We start from the raw sequence: 23,519 nt of genomic DNA, 5'->3' as shown, positions 1-23,519 counted from the left end.
AAATATAGCCAGGATATATTCCTCTTGAATCTTGTTTTCTTCCTATTTCCACTGTCTCAATGACTAACACCATTTGTTATCCAATTATTTAAGACACAACCCCGAAATCTGTCTTGAAACTTCCTTATACCTAAAGTCACATCTATCAGGTCACCCTGATTACTCTTCCTAAACACACCCTGATTTTCTATTTTATCTCCAACTATACCTCCTTAAAAGTAATAGCTAAAATTAATAGAGTACCTTACTATATATAAGCACTCTTCTAAAAGCTTTTCATATTCACTCACCCATTTAATTTTCTCAACTACCTCTAAGGTAAATTTTACTTTTATTACCATGTTACAAATAATGAATCTTGACATAGGAGGTTTTGTGAGTTACTACAAGGGAGCACAGAGAGGTACAAACCTGAGCAGACTGGTGCAAGTCTACATGTTTAAACTCTGAACTCTATTAGTCTGAGAACCTAGTCACCTCCAGCCTAAGCAAATACAGTAATCTTGGAAGGAGCATATACTTATTGGTTCTGGCTGCCATCATGTTGGATCTTCGATCTGCAGCCAGATTAAGGTTTTTAAGATACATGTCTGTTCATTGTAAGCCACTGATTACAACATTGTAATAGCTTCCATTGCTTTTACTACAAAAGCAAATGTTCTTATTACTTTCAATGTTTCTCCTTTGGGGGAATCTTTTCAAGCCTTCATCACTAGATCAATGTTTCTGTAACACATATTGTTAAATTACAACCCCATCCTCTTCTGAGGATGAGTGGGCAGTTTCTGTGCACACTGATCTCTTCCCACTTCAGGTGCCTGTGTCATTTTTTTGCTTATTTGTCTGAGGGCTTGCTTGGGAACTACTGGGGCTTTTTAACCTATGAGCTGGACAACCTGAGGGTGCCTCGAATTCAGTGCCCCAGAGGCAAATCTTAACAAGTGAGAAAAAAGAATCAGTGGAAAACTATCCCATATTCCTCATATATTGGTAGGACAATTCTGATATGTGTTACAGAGAGTTCTTTAATGCTTTAAAGGGTCTTTAGCAGGAATGAATTCCTGCTGTCCATGGAAATAGCTCACTTTTAAGTAAATTGTTTTCTTCCCTAGATCACTTTCCCTACTACCTCACTTATGCTCCAGGGATAAATTCTCAAATCAACTTCCTTTATCTAATTTATTGTCTCAGGGGTAGCTTTTAGAGGTACCCAATGTATGGTATCTCCTTAGTTTACTCTCTCCTGCTACCATGTACCTCTGTTTCATAACATATTTAGAATTTGCATTCATGTGGATGCACAGAAAAAAGTCTGAAATAGTGTTCAACAAATGACTAGTTTTCTGGGAATGGGATTTTCAATATATTTTTAAAAGCATTATAATGTTTAAAAGTAACATAATTTTTTCCAGGGCCACAAGAATTAATAAAATGGTACATTTTACTTTTCATTAAAAGAACAACTTATACAGAAGGAAACTTCTAATATAAATAATTTCACCTTATATGACATTTTGATCATATTATTAATAATATACTGACAGAAGGAAATGGCTTATTTTGTTTAGTAGCAAAGATATCTAATTACAACAAGTCTAAAGAAGGTCCCTTTACTAACTTTTGCATAGAGTTGTTAAGGAATAAAAAGTTTAAAAACCCAAGGGGCTAAGGAGTTAGTATTTTTTCATACACGTTAATTTTTCTTAAAATATATTTTGAATGTAATTTGGTCCCCATTATAAAGTCTAAATTAGAAAGGAACTAATTATCTTTGTGTATATATTTCATAGTAAAGCCATGAGCATTTTATGCCTACTTTTTAGCTGCTATAAACAAACATTTTAATGAGGAAGGAATGCAGCTAAATTTAGATAAAGTGGTATTAAAGTGTGGCCCTAAAGCTAATATGAGATTAGTGGTTTTTCCTGCCTTTTTTTTTCTTTTTTTCCAGACTGAAGCTAAAGTAAAAATAGAAATTAAAAAAAATCTAATCCTGTGAGTATGACCTAAACAGGACTCAGACTATCATTTTGGCTAAACTATCTCTGTGGGGCAATTTTCTTTTCAATACCAATAAGACTGTCACGAAGAAATCCCTGCTTTTCAAAATAAAATATTTCAAGGCAATAGGGTCGATGTGAGCTTCAGAGAACAAGTATTTAGGGATCATAAATTTTAAAAATGGCTTTTTAGTTAGTGGAAAATACAAGCTATCTTTGGCTAATAAAGTGTTTCATTGAAGTTGTGAAACAAGTTTGACCTCAATTTGTTTTGATCCTAAAAAATTAATTTATAATAAACTACCAAGAATAATATTATATACTATCAAAATACAAGGTACATGAACAATCTCTGGAGTCAGAATATATGGACCTAGTAATAAATAAACTACATTTTTCTTCTATTTAAGTTTTAAAAATTAAAATCATAATTTATGTTGGAAGGGTGGGACAATGAGGACATTTATGCACTGCTAGGGCCTTATAAAATGAGAAGACATTAATGTGCATTGCCTTCCACTTAGAAGTATGTATACTACAAAAGACAAATGAACAAATGTCTAAGGACTTAGACATAAGAATATTCCCATAGCGTAGCTTATTACAACCAGAATATTTTTTTAAAGAAAATAACATAAATGTTCAACCATAGAAGAAAAGTTAAGTAAATAATGATGAAAGGTTTTCTAGCCTTTAGAGATAATAACAAACAAATATTCATTGAGAGAAATATGTTCTTAATTTGTTGTTGAGTGAGAACAAGTAATTTGGGCTTCTGGTTTCTGATCTAGCATGTAAAGAGTTTGGAAGTTACAAATTTATCCCAACAACAAGTAAAAACCCTGAACAAAATAAACAATCAGTAACTCCTCTTAGATCATCAGAGAAGTGAAGTCGTAGGGTAATCTATTAACACCCAGAATGGAGAGACAGGCAAATACAGAGCATCACAAGCTCAGAAACACATGATCAGAAATCTCCATGGAAATTAGTACTTATAAATGAACTGTAATTGAGTAACTATTGGAGGCTCAGTATGAACCAGTCTGAGAGTTAAAAATCTTCAGGGAGGTTAAGCCGCAGGCAGATCCTCACACCTTTTTGAGTCTTACCTACAGGAACTTTACCAGGTTCTCATAGTAAGTATCTGAGAAAAATCTCCTAGGGCTTCCAATGAAGGAGGGGAAAAATAAACATTTTGTATACACAACAGCATTCTGTCCTTTAAAGAGGACTGCACTCTAGAGAAACTATTTCACCAGAGCCTAACTTGCTGTTTTCTTGTTTGGCTTTGTTATTTTGTTTTGTTTGTTTTTCAGAGTCTAACTTACCTGGGGGAAGGGAAATACCCAACTCCAGTACCAATTCTGTCTCACTTAAGGTAAAAAAATTTTTTTTGAGAATCGCTGGCAAAGTTCACAGTCCAGAAGCACAGGTGTACCCAAACCCTGAGATGGATTTACAAATTATAAGAATGCTTTATTTTCCCCCACAGAAACAAAAGCACAACATACCAAAAGTAATGAAATGAAGCAAAAGCAGTACCAGGAGGGCAGTTGATAGTAATAAATGACTATATTATAAAGAGGAAAGATATTAATTAACAACTTAACTTTATACATCAAGGAACACTCAAATGCATTTTATGAGACCAGCATTACCTTTATACCAATGCCAGACAAAGGCATCACAAAAAAGAAAACAAAGCCAAGATCCTTGGTGAATTTGGATACGAAAATCCTCAATAAAATACTAGCAAACTGAGTCCAACACAACATTAAGAGAATCATACACTATGATTAAGTGGGATTTATACCTGATATATAAGGATGGTTCAACTTTTTAAAATTAATGTATGTTGTTATACAATATCAATATAGCACATTACAGAATAAAAAATAAAAATTACAGTATCATAAATGCAGAAAAGGCATTTATCAAAATTAATTATGCTTTCATGATAGAAATTCTGAACACATTAGGAAAAGTAAGAAATTATCTCAACATAATAAAGGTCAAATATGATAAGCCCACAGCCAACATCATACTTGACAGTGAAAAATTAAAAGTTTTTCCTCTAATATCAAGAACAAGACAAGGATGCCCACTTTCACCATTTCTATTAAACATAGTACTGGAAGTCCTAGCCAGAGCAAGTAGGCAAGAAAAAGAAGCAAAAGACAGTCAAATAAGAAAGAAAAAGTAAAATGTTCCCTAGTGTAGATGGCATAATCTCTTAACTTTTGGAAACCGTTAGAAAAATTGAGTGAATTCAGTAGAGCTGTAGGATACAAAATCAACTTACAAAAATCAGTTGCACTTCTATATACTAACAATGAACTGTCTGAAGAGGGAACTATGAAAATCCCATTTAAAATAACACCAAAAAGAACAAAATAGGAATAAACTTCAGTAAGGAGGTGAAAGACTTTTATACTGAAACCTACAAAACATTGATAAAATAAATTAAACAAGAAGAAAAAAAATGTAAAGACGTTCCATCTTCATGGATTGAACAACATGATATTGTTAAAATGTCCACACCACCCAAAGTAATCTCTACCAAATCCCAATGGTAATTTTTTTACAGATATAGAAACAATTCTAAAATTCACATGCAACCACAAAAGTCTGAATAGCTAAATAAATCTTGAGCAAAAAGAATAAAACAGGCCAGGCGTGGTGACTCACGCCTGCAATCCCAGCACTTTGGGAGGCCGAGGTGGGCGGATCATGAGGTTAGGAGATCGAGACCATCCTGGCTAACACGGTGAAACCCCGTCTCTACTAGAAATAGAAAAAATTAGCTGGGTGTGCTGGCAGGCGCCTGTGGTCCCAGCTACTTGAGAGGCTGAGGCAAGAGAATGGCATGAACTCAAGAGGCAGAGCTTGCAGTGAGCAGAGATCATGCCACTGCACTCCAGCCTGGGCAACAGAGCGAGATGCCGAGAGAGAATAAAACCATAGACACCATATTTTCTGATTTCAAAATATATTACAAAGTTACAGTAATCTAAAGAGAATGCACTGGCATAAAGATGGACATATAAACCAATGGAAAAGCATACAGAGCCTAGAAACAAATCTACACATTTACAGTCACCTGACTTTCCACAAAGGTGCCAAAATACACAATGAAAAACAGAATATCTCTTCCATAAATGGTATTGAGAAAACTGGAATCCACATGCAAAAGAATGAAATTGGACCTTTATATCACACCATACACAAAAATTTATTCGAAATAGATTGAAGACCTAAATGTAAGATCCCAAACTTTAAAGTTCATAGAAGTAAGAATGGACTAAGGACTCAAATAGACATTTCTCCAAAAAGACATGTAAATGCCCAAGAAGTACATGAAAAAATACTCAATGTTTCTGATCTTCATGTAAATGCAAATCAAAACCATGATGAGTTGTTATATCAAACCTACCAGGATGACTATTACTTAAAAAAAAAAGAAGAAGAAGAAGAAACAATATCAGGGAAAGAAATTGGTACCCTTGCATACAATGGGAATGCAAAACTGTGCAGCTGCTATAAACAGCAGTATGAAATTTCCTCAAAAATTTAATAATAGAACTGCTACATGATCCAGCAATCCCATTCTGGATCTGAAATCATGATCTTTTAGATATATTAGCACTTCTGTGTTCATTGTTGCACTATTCTTCACAGCTTAGAAATAAAAATAGTCTAAATGCCACCAGCAGATGAATGGATACAGAAAATGTGATATATACATATAATGGAATCCTATACTCAGCCTTTTAAAATAAAGAAATTCTGCAATATGTAACAAAATGGATGCATCCTAAAGACATTATATTAAGTAAAATAAGCCAGTAACAAAAAGACAAATAATGCATGATTCCGTTTATATAACGTATCTAAAATAGTTACATTCATTGAATCAAAGTGTTGAATAGTGGTAACCAGGGGCTGGAGGATGGAGAAATGGAGTTTTAAATCAACAGATATAAGCTTTCACTCAAGCAACATAAATAAGCCTAGAGATCTACTCTAAACATTGTACCTACAGTCAAAAATAATGTATTGTACACTTAAAAATTGTTAGAAGAACAGATCTCATGTTAAGTGTTATTTCACAATTTTAAAAAATGAAGGAGAAATAAAACCCTTTTCAGACAAATAAATATTGAATAAATTTTTTGCCAGTAGACTTGCCTTGCCAGAATTGTTAAAAGAAATTCTTTGAAAAGAAGAAAAATGATATAGGTCAGAAACACATAAGTACATAAAAAAGGAAGAGCATTAGAGAAGGAATAAATGAAGGTAAACAAAAACTTTCATTTTTCTTATTCTTAGTTGATCTAACAGATAAAATTTTATTCATAAAAGTAATAGCAACAACATATTTCATTATATATGCTTACATATATATATATTGTGTGTGTGTGTGTGTGTGTCTGCGTTAGTTCGTTCTTGCACTGTTACAAATAAATACCTGAAACTGGGTAATTTATAAAGGAAGGAGGTTTAATTTGCTTATAGTTCTGCAGGCTGTACAGGCTTCTGCTTCTGAGGAGGCCTCAGGAAACTTACAAGCATGATGGATGATGAAGGGGAAGCTGGCACGTCTTACCTGGCAGGAGCAGGAGGAGGAGACAGAAGGGGGAGGTGCTACACACTTTTAAACAACCAGATCTCATAAGAACTCATTCACTATCATGAGAAAAGCAAGGAGAAATCGGGCTCCATGAGCCGATCACCTCCCACCAGGTCCTTCCTTCAACATTGGGGATTACAATTCCACATGAGATTTGGGTAGGGACACAAATTCAAACCATATCAGTATCTAAGAACACTATATATGCTTAGATACAAATGAAATGAATGACAGCTATGATACAATAAATGAGAGGAAGGAATTTTAATTATTTTTTAAAATATAAGGTATTCACACTACCTGTGAAGCAATAGCATGTTATTCGAAAGTGGGTTTGCATTAGCGGTAAGGGTATGTTGCAAACATTAGAGAAATTACTTCCATATAGCAAAAATAAATGGATTGAAAAAGATATTTCTATTTTTCTACCTTAGGAAGCTAGAAAGAGTAAATAAAATCAAAAGTAAGCAGAAGAAAAGAAATAATAAAAATTAGAGCAGAAATCAATGAAATTAAAAACAGGAAATCAATAGAGAAAACCAAAAGACGGTTCTTTGAAAAGATGAAAAAATTGAAAAGCTAAGAATAGAGATGATACCAATTACTAACATTAGAAATAAAAGTACTGGGAAACCTTAGATAAAATAGACCAATTCCTTAAAAGACACAATTTCTCAATAAATACATAGTTATTTTCTTGTTACAAAGGAAAATAGGCTTACAAAAGAAATTTAAGGGATAGGCATATATCTATTAAAAATCAAATCAGGGGAGGTGGAAGAAGATGGCAGAGTAGAAGTTTCCACTGATTGTTCCCCTCTCAAGGATGCCGACTTAACAACTATCTACAAAGAAAAAGACACCATCAAGAACCAAAAATCAGGTGAGCACACACAGTATCTGGTTTTACCTTCATGTTGTTGAGAGAGGCACTGAAGAGGGAAAAAGCAGTCCTGAATCGCCAACGCCACTCCTCCCCCATGACTGGCCGTGGTGGTCTGGGCCTCAGGAGAGCATCTCTGGGTGCTGGAGGAGGGAGAACATAGCAATTGTGAGGCACTGACTCAGTGCTATCCAATTACAGCAGAAAGGAAAACCTGGTCAAACTCAGCTGACACCTGCCCATGGAGGGAGCATTTAAATGAGCTCTAGTCAGAGGATAATCACCTCCCCCAGCAGTCTGAACTTGAGTTCCTGCAAACCTTACCACTGAGGGCTACAGTGCTGTCTGTCTCCAACTAAACATGAAAGGCAGTCTAGGCCGTAAGGACTGAAACCCTTAGGTGAGTGCTAGCGCTAAACAAGGCCCAAGGACAGTGGACTGAGGGGGCGGGGCACAGGACATACTGAGATACTCCACCTGATGGAGCAGCCAAGGGAGTACTGGTATCACCGTCCCCTAATCCCAGTCTGCACAACTTTTGGATCCCAAAGAGACCACTTCCTTCTGTTTGAGGAGAGGAGACGGAAGAGGGGGAAGGACTTTGACTTGCCTATTGAATACCAGCTCGGCCATGGAAAGATAGGGCACAGATCAGAATCATGAGGTCCTTGGTGCAGGCTCTAGCTCCCGGATAATATTTCTAGACACACCTTGGGCCAGAAAGGAACCCGCTGCTTTGAAGGAAAGGACTCAGTGCTGGTAGCATTCATCACCTAGTAACTAAAGAGCCTTTGGGCACAGAATAACCATCAGTGATACCCAGGTACTATGTCGAGGGTCATGAGTGAGCCTCTGAGACACGCCGGCTTCAGTTCATACTCATCACATTACAAGCTATGGTGGCTATGGGACACAACCACTTCTGCTTGAGAAAAGCAGAGGGAAAAGTAAAGGGGACTTTATCTTGTACCTTAGATGCCAGCATAGCCACAGAGGGTTAGAACACAAAGAAGGCTCTTGGGGTCCCTGATTCTAGCACTTTACTCTTAGATGGCATTTCTGGACCTGCCCTGGGCTAGAGGGGAGCCCACTGCCTTAAGGGAGAGTCCCAGGTCAGGCAGCATTCACCACAAGCTAACTTAAGAGCCCTTGGGCTTTAAGAGAAAGTTGGCGGTAGTCTGGCAGTATGCCTTGAGGCCAGGGGTGGCTACAGGGTGAGGTGCCTCTGCCTTTGGAAAGAAGAGGGAAGAGTAGGAAGAACTGTGTCTTGTGGTTTGACTGCCTGCTCAGCCACAGTACAATAGAACACCAGGTAGACTTCTAAGGTTTTAGACTTTAGTCTCTTAATGCTGGATTGCACAGACTCATCTGGAGTCTGGGGGATCTCATCACCCTGAAGAGCAGGTTACAGGCCTATCTGGCTTTGCCTCATGCTGATTGTAGAGCTCCAGATACTACAGCAAACATAGGCAGCAGTCAGCGAGTGGTTACAGCAGGCCTTGGGTGAGACCCAATGCTGTGCTGCCTTCAGGTCTAACCCTGCACAGTCATAGTGCTGGTGGCCACAGGGGTGCTTGTATCACTCCACCCCCAGTTCTACGTGGTTCTTAACACAGAGATAGAGACTCTGTATGTTTGGGAGAATGTAAAGGAAGAGAACAAGACTCTCTACCTGACAATCCAGAGAATTCTCCCAGATCTTGTTCAAGACCATCAGGGTGGTACCTCTGTGAGTCTGTAAGAACCACAGTATTACTGGGCTTGGGGTGCCCCCTAAAGGAGATACGGCTTAGATCACAACACCCAAGTCCTTTCAAATATCTGGAAAGCTTTCCCAAGAAGAATGGGTACAAATGAGCCCAAACAGTGAAGACTACAATAAATACCTAACTCTTCGATGCCAAGGCAAAGAAGAACATCTACCTGCATCAGCACCATCTAGGAAAATACAGTCTCACCAAATGAACTAAATATGACATCAAGAACCAATCCTGGAGAAACAAAGATATGTGACCCTTCAGATAGAGAATTCAAAATACCTGTGTTGAGGAAACTAAAAAAAAAGTCATGAAGTCATGATAACACATAGAAGGGATTCAGAATTCTATCAGATAAATTTAACAAAGAGATTGAAATAATTTAAAAGAATCAAGCAAAAATTCTGGAGCTGATAAATGCAATTGGCACATGGAAGAATGCATCAGAGTCCTTTAATAGCAGAATTGGTCAAACAGAAGAAAAGACTAATGAGCTTGAAGACAGGCCATGTGAAAATACACTGTCAGAGGAGACAAAAGAAAAAAGAATAAAACACAATGAAGCATTGCTACAGGATCTTCAAAATAGCCTCAAAAGGACAAATCTGTTATTGGCCTTTAAAAGGATGTAGAGAAAGACGTAGGGGTATGAAGTTTATTCAAAGGGATAATGACACAGAACATCTCAAACCTAAAGAAAGATATCATATCCAAGTACAAGAAGGTCATAGAACACCAATAAGACAACCCAAAGAACACTACCTCAAGGCATTTAATAATCAAACTCCCAAAGGTCAAGAATAAAGAAAGGATCCTAAAAGCAGCAAGAGAAAAGAAACAAATAACATACAATGGTGGTCCAATACATCTGGCAGCAGACTTTTCAGTGGAAACCTTACAGGCCAAGAGACAGTGAAATAACATATTTAAAGTGCTGAAAGAAAAAAACTTTCACCATAGAATAGTATATCTAGTGAATATATTCTTCAAACATGAAGGAGAAATAGAGACGTTCCCAGACAAACAAAAGCTGAGGGATTTCATTAATACCAGATCTGTACTACAGGAAATGCTAAAGGGAGTACTTTAATCAGAAAGAAAGGATGCTAATGAGCAAAAAGAAATCATCTGAAGATACAAATGTCTTGAGGCAAATGATAATAGAAACAATATATGAAAACCTATGGGATACAGCAAAAACAATATTCAGAAGGAAGTTTATAGCTATAAATGTCTACATCAAAAAAGTAGAAAAACTTCAAATAAAAAAATCTAATGATACATCTTAAGAAACTAGAAAGCAAGAGCACATCAGACCCAAAATTAGTAGAGAAAAGATTGGAGAAGAAATAAATGAAATTGAAATAAAAAACATATAAAAGATCAGTGCAACAAAAAGTTGGTTTTCTGAGAAGTTAAACAAAATTGACAAACCTATAGCCAGGCTAAGAAAAAAAAAAAGAGAGAAGATACAAATAAATAAAATCAGAGATTAAAAAGGAGATATTATAGCTAATGCTGCAGAAATTCTAAAGATAATCAATGTCTACTATGAGCCACTATTTGCCAATAAATTAGAATATCTAGAAGAAATGGACAAATTCCTAGATACATACAACCTACCAAGACTGAACCAGGAAGAAATTCAAAACCTGAAGAGACCAATAACAAGTAACAGGATCTAAGCTATAATAAAAAGACTTCCGATGCAGCAAAGCCTGGGGTCCCATGGCTTTACTGCTGATTTCTACCAAACATTTAAACAATTAATACCAATCCTAAACTGTTCTTAAAATTAAGGAGGAGGAAATATGTCTAAACTCATTCTACGAGGTCAGTATTACCCTGATACCAAAACCAGACAAAGACACATCAGAAAAAAAAAACTACAGGCCAGTGTCTCTGATGAACATTTATGCAAAAATCCTCAACAAAACAGTAGCAAACCAAATTCAACAATGCATTCAAAAGATCATTCATTGTGACCAAGTGGGATTTATCCCTGGGGTGCAGGGAGAAACAAACCACACCAATCAATCAATGTGTACATCATATCAACAGAATGAAGGATAAAAACAATATGATCATTTCAATCGATGCTGAAAAAAACATTTGATAAAATACAACATCCCTTCATGACAAAAACCCTTAAAAAACTATTAGAGATGGAGCATACCTCAAAATAATAAAAGCCATACATGACAGACTCACGGATAGTATCATACTGAATGGGAAAAAACTGAAAGCCTTTTTTCTAAGATCAGGAACGTGATAAGGATGCCTACTGTCACCACTGTTATTCAACATAGTACTTGAGGTCTTAGCTAGAGCAATCAGACAAGAGAAAGATATAAAAGGCATTCAAAATGGAAAGGAAGAAGTCAAATGACCCTTATTTGCAGATGATATGATCTTATATTTAGAAAATCCTAAAGACTCCACAGGAAACCTTTTAAAACTGATAAAAGTTTTATCAGCCAGGTGCAGTGGCTAACGTCTGTAATGCCAGTACTTTGGGAGGCCTAGGCGGGTGGATCACCTTACGTCAGGAATTCGAGACCAGCGTAGCTGATGTGGTGAAACCCCATCTGTACTAAAAATGCAAAAATTAGCTACGCGTGGTGGTTTTTGCCTGTAATCCCAGCTGCTCAGGAGGCTGAGGCAGTAGAATTGCTTGAACTCAGGAGGTGGAGGTTGCAGTGAGCCGAGATCATGCCACTGCACTCCAGCCTGGGCGACAGAGTGAGATTCCGTCTCAAAACAAACCAAAAAAAAAAAAAAAAAAACCCCAAAAAACCTGATAGATTCAGTAAAGTTGCATACACAAAATCAACAAAAAATCATTAGCATTTCAATATGACAACAATGAACAACTTGAAAAAGAAATACAAATATAATCCCATTTATAATAGCCATGCAAAAAATGAAATACTTAATAATTAACTTAAATAAAAGATCTCTATAATGAAAAATATAAAACACTGATGAAAGAAATTGAAGAAGACACCAAAAATTGAAAAAATATTCCATGTTCATGGATTGTAAAATTAATATTGTTAAATATCCTTATTACCCAAAGCAATCCACAGATTCAATGCAATCCCTATCAAAATACTAATGACATTCTTGACAGAAATTTTAAAAAGAACACTAAAATTTATACGGAATGACAAAGAGGCCCAGAAGAGCCAAAGCCATCCTAAGCAAAAAGAACAAAACTGGAGGAACTATATTACCTGACTTCAAATTATAGTACAGAGCTATAGTAACCAAAAGAACATGGTACAAGCATAAAAGCAGACACATAAACCAATGGAACAGAATAGAGACCCCAGAAATAAATCCACACCGCCTACAGTGAACTCATTTTCAACAAAGGTGCCAAGAACATACACTGGGAAAAAGATAGTCTCTTCAATAAATTGTTCTGGAAAAACTGGACATCGTATGCAGAAGTATGAAACGAGATCCCTATCTCTCGCTATATGCAAAAATCAAATTAAAGTGAATTAAAGACTTAAATCTAAGATTTCAATCTATAAAACTACGACAAGAAAACATTGGGAAAAATCTCCAGGACATTAGTCAGGGCAAAAATTTCTTGAGCAATACCCAAAAAGCACAGGCAACCGAAACAAAAATGGGCAAATAGGATCACATCAAGCTAAAAAGATTCTGCACAGCAAAAGGTACAGTCAACAAAATGAAGAGACAACTCACAGAATGGGAGAAAATATTTGCAAACTACCCATCTGACAAAAGATTAATAACCAGAATATATAAGAAGCTCAAAAAACTCTGTAGGAAAAAATCGAATAATTGGATCAAAAAATGGGCAAAATATTTGAATAGACATTTCTCAAAAGAAGACATACAAATGGCAAAGAAGCATATGCAAAGGTGCTCAGCACCATGGATCATCAGAGATATGCAAATCAAAACTATAGTGAGCTATCATTTCACCCTAGTTAAAATAGCTTATATCCAACAAACAGGCAATAACAAAGGCTGACAAGGATGTGAAGAAAAGGAAACTATAGTACACTGTTGGTGGGAAGGCACAACCATTATGGAGAACAGTTTAGAGGTTCCTCAAGAAACTAAAAATTGAGCTACCATATAATCCAACAATCTCACTGCTGGGTATATACCCAAAAGAAAGGAAATCAGTATATTGAAGAGATATCTGCACGCCTATGTTTGTTGCAGCACTGTTTACAATAGCTAATAAGAGGAAGCAACCTAAATGTCCATCAGAAGATACATGGATAAAGAAAATGTGGTACATATATACAATGGAGTACCATTCAGTCATAAAAATGAATGAGACCTAGTCATTTGCAACAGCATAGGTGGAACTATGGATCATTATGTTAAGTGAAACAAGTCATGTACAGAAAGGAAAACACTTCATTTTCTCATTTATTTTTGGGAGCTGAAAACCAAAACAGTTGAACTCATGAACATAGAGAGTAGAAGAATGGTTACCAGGGGCTGAGAAGGGTAATTAGGAGTTATTAATAGTGGGGAAATGGGGATGGTTAATGGATAAAATACAAAATATTGTTAGAAACAATTGAATAATACCTACTAATTGACAGCACAATGGGGTAACTATAGTCAGTAATAATTGTACACTTCAAAATAACTTAAATAGAGTAGTTGGATTGTTTATTACTCAAGGATAAATGCTTGAGGGGATGGATACCCCATTCTCCATGATGTGCTTATTTCACATTGCATGCCTATATCAAAACATCTCATGTACCCCATAAATATATACATCCACTATGTACCAAAAAAAATTAAAAATAAAAATTTAAAACCAAAACAAAAAAAGTCAGACCAATAATTAATAACAATCCGAAACAGAAAACACCAAGCCCAGATGGATTCACCAGTGAATTCCTTTATATTTAAGTTCCGGGGTACACGTGGAGAACATGCAGGTTTGTTACATAGGTATATATGTGCCATGGTGGTTTGCTGCACCCATCAACCCATCATCTACATTAGGTATTTCTCCTAATGCTATCCCTCTCCTAGCCCCCCAGCCCCAACAGGCCATGGTGTGTGGTGTTCTCCTTCCTGTTTCCATGTCTTCTCATTGTTCGACTCCCACTTATTAGTGAGAACATGCAGTGTTTGGTTTTCTGTTCTTGTATTAGTTTGCTGAGAATGATGGTTTTCAGTGTCATCCATGTCCCTGCAAAGGACATGAACTCATTATTTTTTATGGCTTCATAGTATTCTGTGGTGTATATGTGCCACATTTTCTTTATCCAATCTATCATTGATGGTCATTTGGGTTGGTTCCAAGCCTTTGCTGTTGTTAACAGTGCCACAATAAACATAAGTGTGCATGTATGATATATGTTTTTCATATGTATTTCATATGTTTGTTGGCTACATAAATGTCTTGTTTTGAGAAGTGTCTGTTCACATCCTGTGCCCAATTTTTGATGGGGCTGTTTGTTTTTTTCTTGTAAATTTGTTTAAGTTCTTTGTAGATTCTGGATATTAGCCCTTTGTCAGATGGATAGATTGCAAAAATTTTCTCACATTCTATAGGTTGCCTGTTCACTCTGATATAGTTCCTTTTGCTGTGCAGAAGCTCTTTAGTTTAATTAGATCCCATTTGTCAGTTTTGGCCTTTGTTGCCATTGCTTTTGGTGTTTTAGTCATGAAGTCCTTGCCCATGCCTATGTCCTGAATGTTATTGCCTAGGCTTTCTTCTAGGGTTTTTATGGTTTTAGGTCTAACGCTTAAGTCTTTAATACATCTTGAGTTAATTTTTGTATAAGGTGTAATGAAGGGATTCAGTTTCAGCTTTCTACATATGGCTAGCCAGTTTTCCCAATACTATTTATTAAATAGGGAATCCTTTCATCATTGCTTGTTTTTGTCAGGTTTCTCAAATATCAGGTGGTTGTAGATGTGTGGTGTTATTTCTGAGGCCTCTGAAAATTCTCAATAAAATACTGGCAAACCAAATCCAGCAGCACATCAAAAAGCTTATCCAGCATGATCAAGTCGGCTTCATCCCTGGGATGCAAGGCTGGTTCAACATACACAAATCAATAAATGTAATCTGTCACATAAAAAGAACCAATGACAAAAACCACATGATTATCTCAATAGATGCAGAAAAGGCCTTTGACAAAATTCAACAGCCCTTCATGCTAAAAACTCTCAATAAACTAGGCATTGATGGAAAGTATCTCAAAATAATAAGAGCTATTTACGACAAACCCACATCCTATATTATACTGAATGGGCAAAAACTGGAAGCATTCCCTTTGAAAACTGGCACAAGAAAAGGATGACCTCTGTCACCACTCCTATTCAACATAGTATCAGAAGTTCTGGCCAGGACAATCAGGCAAGAGAAAGAAATAAAGTGTATTCAATTAGGAAAAGAGGAAGTCAAATTGTCTCTGTTTGCAGATGACATGATTGCATATTTAGAAAACCCCATTGTCTCAGTCCAAAATCTCCTTAAGCTGATAAGCAACTTCAACAAAGTCTCAGGATACAAAATCAAGGTGCAAAAATCACAAGCATTCCTATACACCAATAACAGTCAAACGGAGAGCCAAATCATGAGTGAACTCCCATTCACAATTACTACCAAGAGAATAAAATACCTAGGAATACAACTGACAAGAGATGTGAAGAACCTCTTCAAGGAGAACAACAGACCACTGCTCAAGCAAGTAAGAGAGGACACAAACAAATGGAAAAGCATTCCTTGCTCATGGATAGGAAGAATCAATATTGTGAAAACGGCCTTATTGCTCAAAGTAATTTAAAGATTCAGTGCTATCCCCTTCAAACTACCGTTAACTTTCCTCGCAGAATTTGAAAAAATTACTTTACATTTCATATGTTACCAGTGAATTCTACCATACATCTGAGGAGGAAATTGTATCAGTTCTCTACAATCTCTTCTTAAAGATAGACGGAGAAGGAATACTTCTTAGCTTATTCTGTGAGGTCAACATTATGCTAATACCAAAACCAGCCAAAGATGTTACAAGAAAACTACAGACCAATAGTTCTCATAAATATAGATGTAAAGTCCTCAACAAAATAATAACAAAAACAAAATTGAATCTAACAATGCATAAAAATAATTATATGGTATTACCAGGAAATTTATCTCAAATATACAAGGCTCATTTAACATTGAAAAATTAATTAAGGTAATTTATCATATTACCAGGTTAAAAACCACATGATCATATCAATAAATGCAGAAAAAAATTTGATGAAAATCTAACACCCATTCAAAACTGAGAGTTTTTGCTGAGACACAAAAAACTCAGCAAACTAGGAATAGAGGAAAACTTTATTAACTGGATAAATAATATATACACAAAAATATCTTATACTAACATAATACTTAATGGTGAAAATCTAGACACTTTCCTGCAAAAATAAGGAAAAACAAAAAGGAGTTCCTCTTAACATTCTTTTTCAAGATCATATTGATAGTCTGAGCTAATGCAATACTTTTTCTTTATAAAAAGAAAAAAAATAGGCATATTGGGAAGGATGAAATAAAACTGTTTATTTTCAAATGACGTAATTATCTATGTGGAAAAACCAAAAGAATTAACCATTTTTTTCTGAAATTAATAAGTGATTATAGCAAGGTTGCATGATACAAGTTTAATATTACAAAGTTCATCATTTGTCTATATACCAGGAATAAGTAAGTGGAATTTGAAATTAAAAACATTATACCATTTACATTAGCACTCCCTCCAACAGTGAAATACTTAGTATAAATCTAACAAAATATGTACAAAATTTATATAAACAAAACTACAAAACTCTAATAATAAATATCAAAGAACTAAATAAATGGAGAGATATTTCATGTTTGTGGATAGGAAGGTTCAGCATTATCAAGATGTCCATTCTTCCCAACTTGATATACAGATACAACACAATCCCAATCAAAATCTCAGTAAGTTCTTATGTGAACAAACTGATTCAAAAATGTATATGGACAGACAAGAGAACCAGAATAGCCAATTCAATATTGAAGGAGAAGAACAAAGTTAAAGGACTAACACTATTGATTTCAAGACTTACTATAAAGCTACAGTCATCAAAATGTTTGGTACTGGTGAAAGAATAGACAAATAGATCAATGGAACAAAATAGAAAGCCCTAAAATAGATCCACATAAATATAGTCAACTGATCTTCAACAAAGAAGCAAAGATGATACAACGGAGCAAAAATAGTCTTTTCCACAAACAGTGCTAGGACAATTAGACATTTGCATGCAAAAAAAAAAAAAAAAAGAATCTAGACATAGACCTTACACCTTTCACAAAAATTAGGATGGATTGCATATGTAAATACTGTAAATGCAAAACTATTATAAAAAATATACAGAAAACTCTTAAACTCAATAAAAAGAAAATTAAAAACACAATTTAAAAGGAGCCAAGATCTTTATACCTCACCAAAGAAGATATATGGATGGCAAATAAACATACGAAAATATGTTCCACATTATATGTCATAAGAGAAATGCAATTTAAAACAACAATGAGAAAACACTACACATCTACTAGAACGGCCAAAATCCAGAACGCTAACACCAAATGCTGGTGAAGATGTGAAGCAATGGAAACTCTTAGTCATTCCTAATGATATGGTATATCCATTTCGGTCTCAGTCATTGCTGGTGATATGGTAGAGTCATTTTGAAGACGGTTTGGTGATTCCTTACAAAACTAAACGTACTCTTAGCATACAACCCAGCAGTCATGCTTCTTGGTATTTATCCAAAGGAGTTGGAAACATATGTTCACACAAAATCCTGCACATGGATGTTTATAGCAGCTTTCTTCATAATTACCCAAATTTGGAAGCAACAAAGATGTCCTGCAGTAGGTAAATGGATAAATAAACTGTAATACATCCAGACAATGGAATGTTATTCTTCACTAAAAAGAAATGAGCTATCAGGACGGGCACGGTGGCTCATGCCTGTAATCCCAGCACTGTGGGAGGCTGAGGCAGGCGGATCACAAGCTCAGGAGATCAAGACCAGCCTGGCTAACACAGTGAAACCACCCCCCCCCCACCAACTAAAAATACAAAAAATTAACCGGGTGTGGTGGCACGTGCCTGTAGTCCCAGCTACTCGGGAGCCTGAGGCAGGAGAATCACTTGAACCCGGGAGATGGAAGTTGCAGTATGCCGAGATTGCGGCCACTGCACTCCAGCCTGGATGACAGAGCAAAACTCCATCTCAAAAAAAAAAAAAAAGAAAAGAAAAGAAAAGAAAAGAAAAGAAAAAAACAAAGAAATGAGCTATCAAGCCATGAAAAGACAAACAGGTAGCTTAAATGCACATTACTTAGTAAAAGAAGCCAATCTGTAAAGGCTACATACTATATGATTTCAATATATGGCATTCTGGAAAAAACAAAACTATGGATATAGTAAAAAAGATCATTGATTTCCAAGAGTTAGGGAGGCAGGAGGGAAGAACAGTTGAAGCACAGAAGATTTTTAGGGAAGTGAAACTATTTTGTATGATGCTACAATGGTGGCTACATATCATTATTCATTTGTCAAAATCCAGAGAATGTATACCACCCAAAGTGAACCCTGAAATAAACTATGGATGTTAATTGATAATGATGTGTTAATGCAGGTTCATCAATTGTAAAAAGTATACCACTCTGGTGTGGTATGGGATGTTCAACATAAATCCATTTTAGTGGAAATAGCGAGCAGGTGAAGAACGGCTGTAACAGGACCATTATTTTTTTTTAAAAAGTCCTTGGAGTCTTGGTGACAAAATAAGAAATTAAGCAGAGCTTCTCAAACTCCATCATACTTCTCTTTCCACCTAAACACTACCTATTTCTGACAAAAGATATAGATATAGGGTTTTTTGTTTGTTTGTAAAAATTTTAATATACTCCTTCAGTTATATTAAAGAATAGTTCAAAGGGGGATTTTAAAATTTCTTCTTGCAGAGGAAGTTGTGTAGATAGCTCAACAAGAATCTGAATAAAAATTATTTGAAAAAGTTTTCTAAAATAAAAGTAATAAAATGTTTTGTCATCTTTGCTACAAGAACTGAAACTTATGAGAGTAGAAAAATTAGAAAACGACCATAATATATTTTGACAATAACAGAGAGCCATCTAATAGCTGTCAAAATTAAATATACTAGAAAGAATGATAAAATTCAGGCCTTTGTTTTAATATAAAATGCAACTCCAGTGAATCAATACAAATATTTTTTTTCTTAACATAATGTCTTTATAGACTCCTTTGCTTTTGTGGTCACTAAGAAGGTATAACAAAAGGAAAATTCGGTTGCATAGTACAATTTCAAGATAGGTTTCTCTCCAAGGTCAAATGGAAGACTCTAAAACTCCCAGAAGGGATTATCTGAGACTCTTCCAGACAACACGCCTGATGAATGAGGTCGGATTCAATGGAGATTCAATAGAACATTCAAAAGGCAAATGGAGAGTAAGGATTTCATTAATCATTCAACTAGACTCTGAAAAGAGGCCAAAGAAGCTCTAAGACTAGTCAGGACTCAGCTTTAGATTTCGGAAAGCTTTAAGAAAATTGCCATAAAATATCAAATATTTTAAGTAAATAATGCCTTGCTGCCACCACCACTACCACAATCACAAATTTGGAGTAATTAGCTATTAGTTTATGGCAATTCTGGGGTGAATCGAGAAAGGCATCTAATATTCTATACGATATTCTATATTTCCCTATGCTCTTTTCAAAGCCTTAATAACATTCATTTATTCAGTATTTACAGTGTGATAGATTTATAATGTGGAAAATATTGGAAATAGTTAGACTTTATCTTTGTTCTTAAAAATTCCCAACTAATCAAAGTAAACAAATAACAAAAAATGACTACCATAAAATGATTAAAATAATGAATAATTATAAACAGAGAGACAGGGTTGATTAAATATGCTGGAGAAAAATAACCCCTGAGTATATGGGAAGAAGATCCCAAATAAGATGGGATAGATTGTTAACGAGTATAGAATTTGGAGGTTTAGGGTAACAAAAAATAATCTTTTTGTTGAATATTGGAGTTAAGGAAGAGATGAATTCTATTTTAAAAAGGGATGCATTTTAGTGCTAAGGAGAAATCTGGAAAATCTCACATCAAATGACTAAAATAAAATTAAATATAAAGCTGTCTACTGATTGTAATAGAAAAAGGAAATTAGATTTATGTTTAGAGGGACATAGGCATGATTTTAGGCCATATACAATGGAATCTACAGACCATGGAAACATGAACCAAAAAAAAAATCAGTGTGTGAACAAAAAGATTACTGAGTAGGATGAAAGATGCCACATGAAACCAAGGAATTACAACAGATGCAATAAATGTTAGATTTTTACAAATGCTGAGTATCAGAAGCCTCAGCATGCTAAGTGTTTGCTAAAATATGAATGAATTAGGAGCAGTAATGAGCACAGTACCAAATTGACTGATTGTAGAACTCATCCTAGGAGAGAAGGGGTTGAATGAGAGAGAAGAGTAAGCAAGACTAGAGTGAAGTTAAGTAACTTAGAGATCATAATCCAGACAGAGATAGCTGTAGTTGGTCAAAAGGATAGGAAGAAATGAGAATGCAGGTATTTATATGCAGAGAAATACATTGCAGAGCTAAGAGGTTAGTTTCAAGTATAGCTTTTTCATTAAATAGTTCAAACACTGAAGATTATTATCTGTGCAGCCAAGATAATCAAATATGTTGGTGATTAAATCACTGAAGGTAAGAGAGGCCAGGGCTGAAAGAATAAAAAAGGGCATAGCACTGATTCACTGAAGATTGTGAAGTGCTTTAATGGGAGTCAATAGCCATTTGTAACCATCAATCTAAGGCAGAAAATTTATTCATTTATTTTACAAATACTTATTGCTTACTCTGCTCCTGGCACACTTTCTCTAGTAAACAAACATATAAGAAGCCCTGGTTCTCAAAGAACATATATTCTAATTGGACAGACAAACAGTTAAGCAAACACAATAATACACCAAGTGGTGATAAGAACTATGAAGAAAAAACAGGGCTGTTATATTGTAATATTACATGAGCTTAGGGAAAGACCAAAATAGGTAATAACATTTGACATTGGAACTGAGACCTGACAGAAGAAAGAAGAAAGAAAGATGGTATCTGTATGAAGAGTGTTTTAAACAATGAAGAAAGCAAGTCATAAATTCTGGAGATAGAGACATGATTGGAATGTATGAGGGACAACAAAGAGGCACATGTGACTCAGAAAGGCAAATATGCACGGAGAATCTAGAGTGTGAGGGCAAAGGTCGAGATTAAAGTAAGGAGAAAACAGGAAGAAGAATATATTGAGCTTTTTAAGCCAAGATAACAGCTTTGGATTTGAGTGGAATAGAAACTTGGCAGTCTAAATGGTAGACTGTAGGACAAGAAAGAATGAAACCAGAAAGAATAGTTAGGAAAGTAATTTAATAATACATTGGACAATGTTGCTGCCTTGGGCTAGGGTGGAGTGAAAAGTCTGATGAAAAGTGGTTGGAAGCTAGATAAAGATTAAAGAGGAATTGGAAGTGGGTGGGGGTGCTGGGGAGAGACAGAGAGGAAGGTAGAAAGTATCAGTGTTGACTCTAAGGTTTTTGACCCAAATAACTGGAAGAATATAATTGCAACTGAGTTGGAGAATGCTGGGGGATGGACAAGTTTGAGGGTAGAAGAAAATCAATAATTCATTTTTGGTGATTTTAAGCTTGAGATGTGACCAGGATGGCCTTAAAATTCCCCTCAAGTTGACTAAATTTTGGACAAGTTTCTTCCTGACTATAGGCTCATAGCATTTCTTTTTAAAGAACACTAATTTTAGATAATTTGCAAGAGAAAACTGTTTCTGCCCTCTTGAGATCCAAATCTTCCACATCCCAGAAATATTCTTCCCAAGCTGCTAGAAGCAATCCCTTTGACATGTAATCTTTAAGAAAGATGGCACCTCTAGGTTTATCCATGTTATTCCAAATGACAGAATTTTGTTTATTATTATGGCTGAGTAGTTTTATATTGTTTACATACGCACCACATTTTTTAATCCATTGATTCGTTGATTGACATTTAGGTTGATTCCATATCTTGGCTATTTTAAATAGTGCCGCAGTAACCATGGGAGCACAGACATCTCTTTGACATACTGATTTTATTTCCTTTTGATGTAAACCCAGTAGTTGGATTATTGTATCATATGGTAATTCTATTTTTAGCATTTTGAGGAACTTACACACTGTTGTCCATAATGGCTATACTCATTCACATTCCCATTAACAGTATATATAAGAGTTCCCTTTCCCCACACCCTCACTAGCATTTGTTATTTTGTCTTTTTATATTATGTGAGATAAACCAAGTACAAAAGGACAAATACCACATGATCTCACTTATATGTGGATTATAAAGAAGTTGATCTCACAGAAGTGGAGAGTAGAATAGTGGTTACCAGAGGTGGGGGAGATGGGGAGATGTTGGTCAATGGGTACAAAATTAGTTAGAGAGGGGGAATAATTTCTGGTGTCCTATTGCAAAGTAAGGTGACTACAGTAAAGAATAATGTATTATATACTTCAAAATAGCTAGAAAAAAGGATTTTGAATTTTCTCACCACAAAGATATGACGGGTGTTGGAGGTGATGGATATGCTAATTACCTTGATTTGATGATTACATAATGTATACATATATTGAAACATTACACTATCCCTCTCAAATGTACCATATAGGTATATGACTATAGGCATATATATATTATATATATACACACACACATATACATATATATACATACATACACAATTATTACATGTCAATTGAAATCAAAATAAACTTTAAAAGATAAAAAGAAAGAAAGTATCTCTATTTCTTAGTCTCTGTGGGAGGGGAGGAGTCTAACTTCAATAAGCACCAATTGCAAAAACTGATGTGCTAATCACCTGAATCAACCTTTCCCCTGATGCCAGTTTTCCACTGTTCTTCCATTAGCTCACTTCAGTGCTTGAAACTCTCTCATCTTTTGTTTTATCAGAGTTGAGTTCAATCTTTCTCCTTTATTGCAATAGTCTTGAATAAAGTCTTCATTTCCCATTTAACTTATCTGGTGCAATTTTTCTTTTACAGATGCATATTGGATATCTGAATAGAGATATCAAGAAATGAAG

This window comes from Macaca nemestrina, chromosome 4 (genome assembly GCF_043159975.1).
Source record: "Macaca nemestrina isolate mMacNem1 chromosome 4, mMacNem.hap1, whole genome shotgun sequence".
NCBI lineage: Eukaryota > Metazoa > Chordata > Mammalia > Primates > Cercopithecidae > Macaca > Macaca nemestrina.
The sequence above is the reverse complement of the archived record's forward strand: the minus strand, read 5'-3'. Positions refer to the sequence as shown.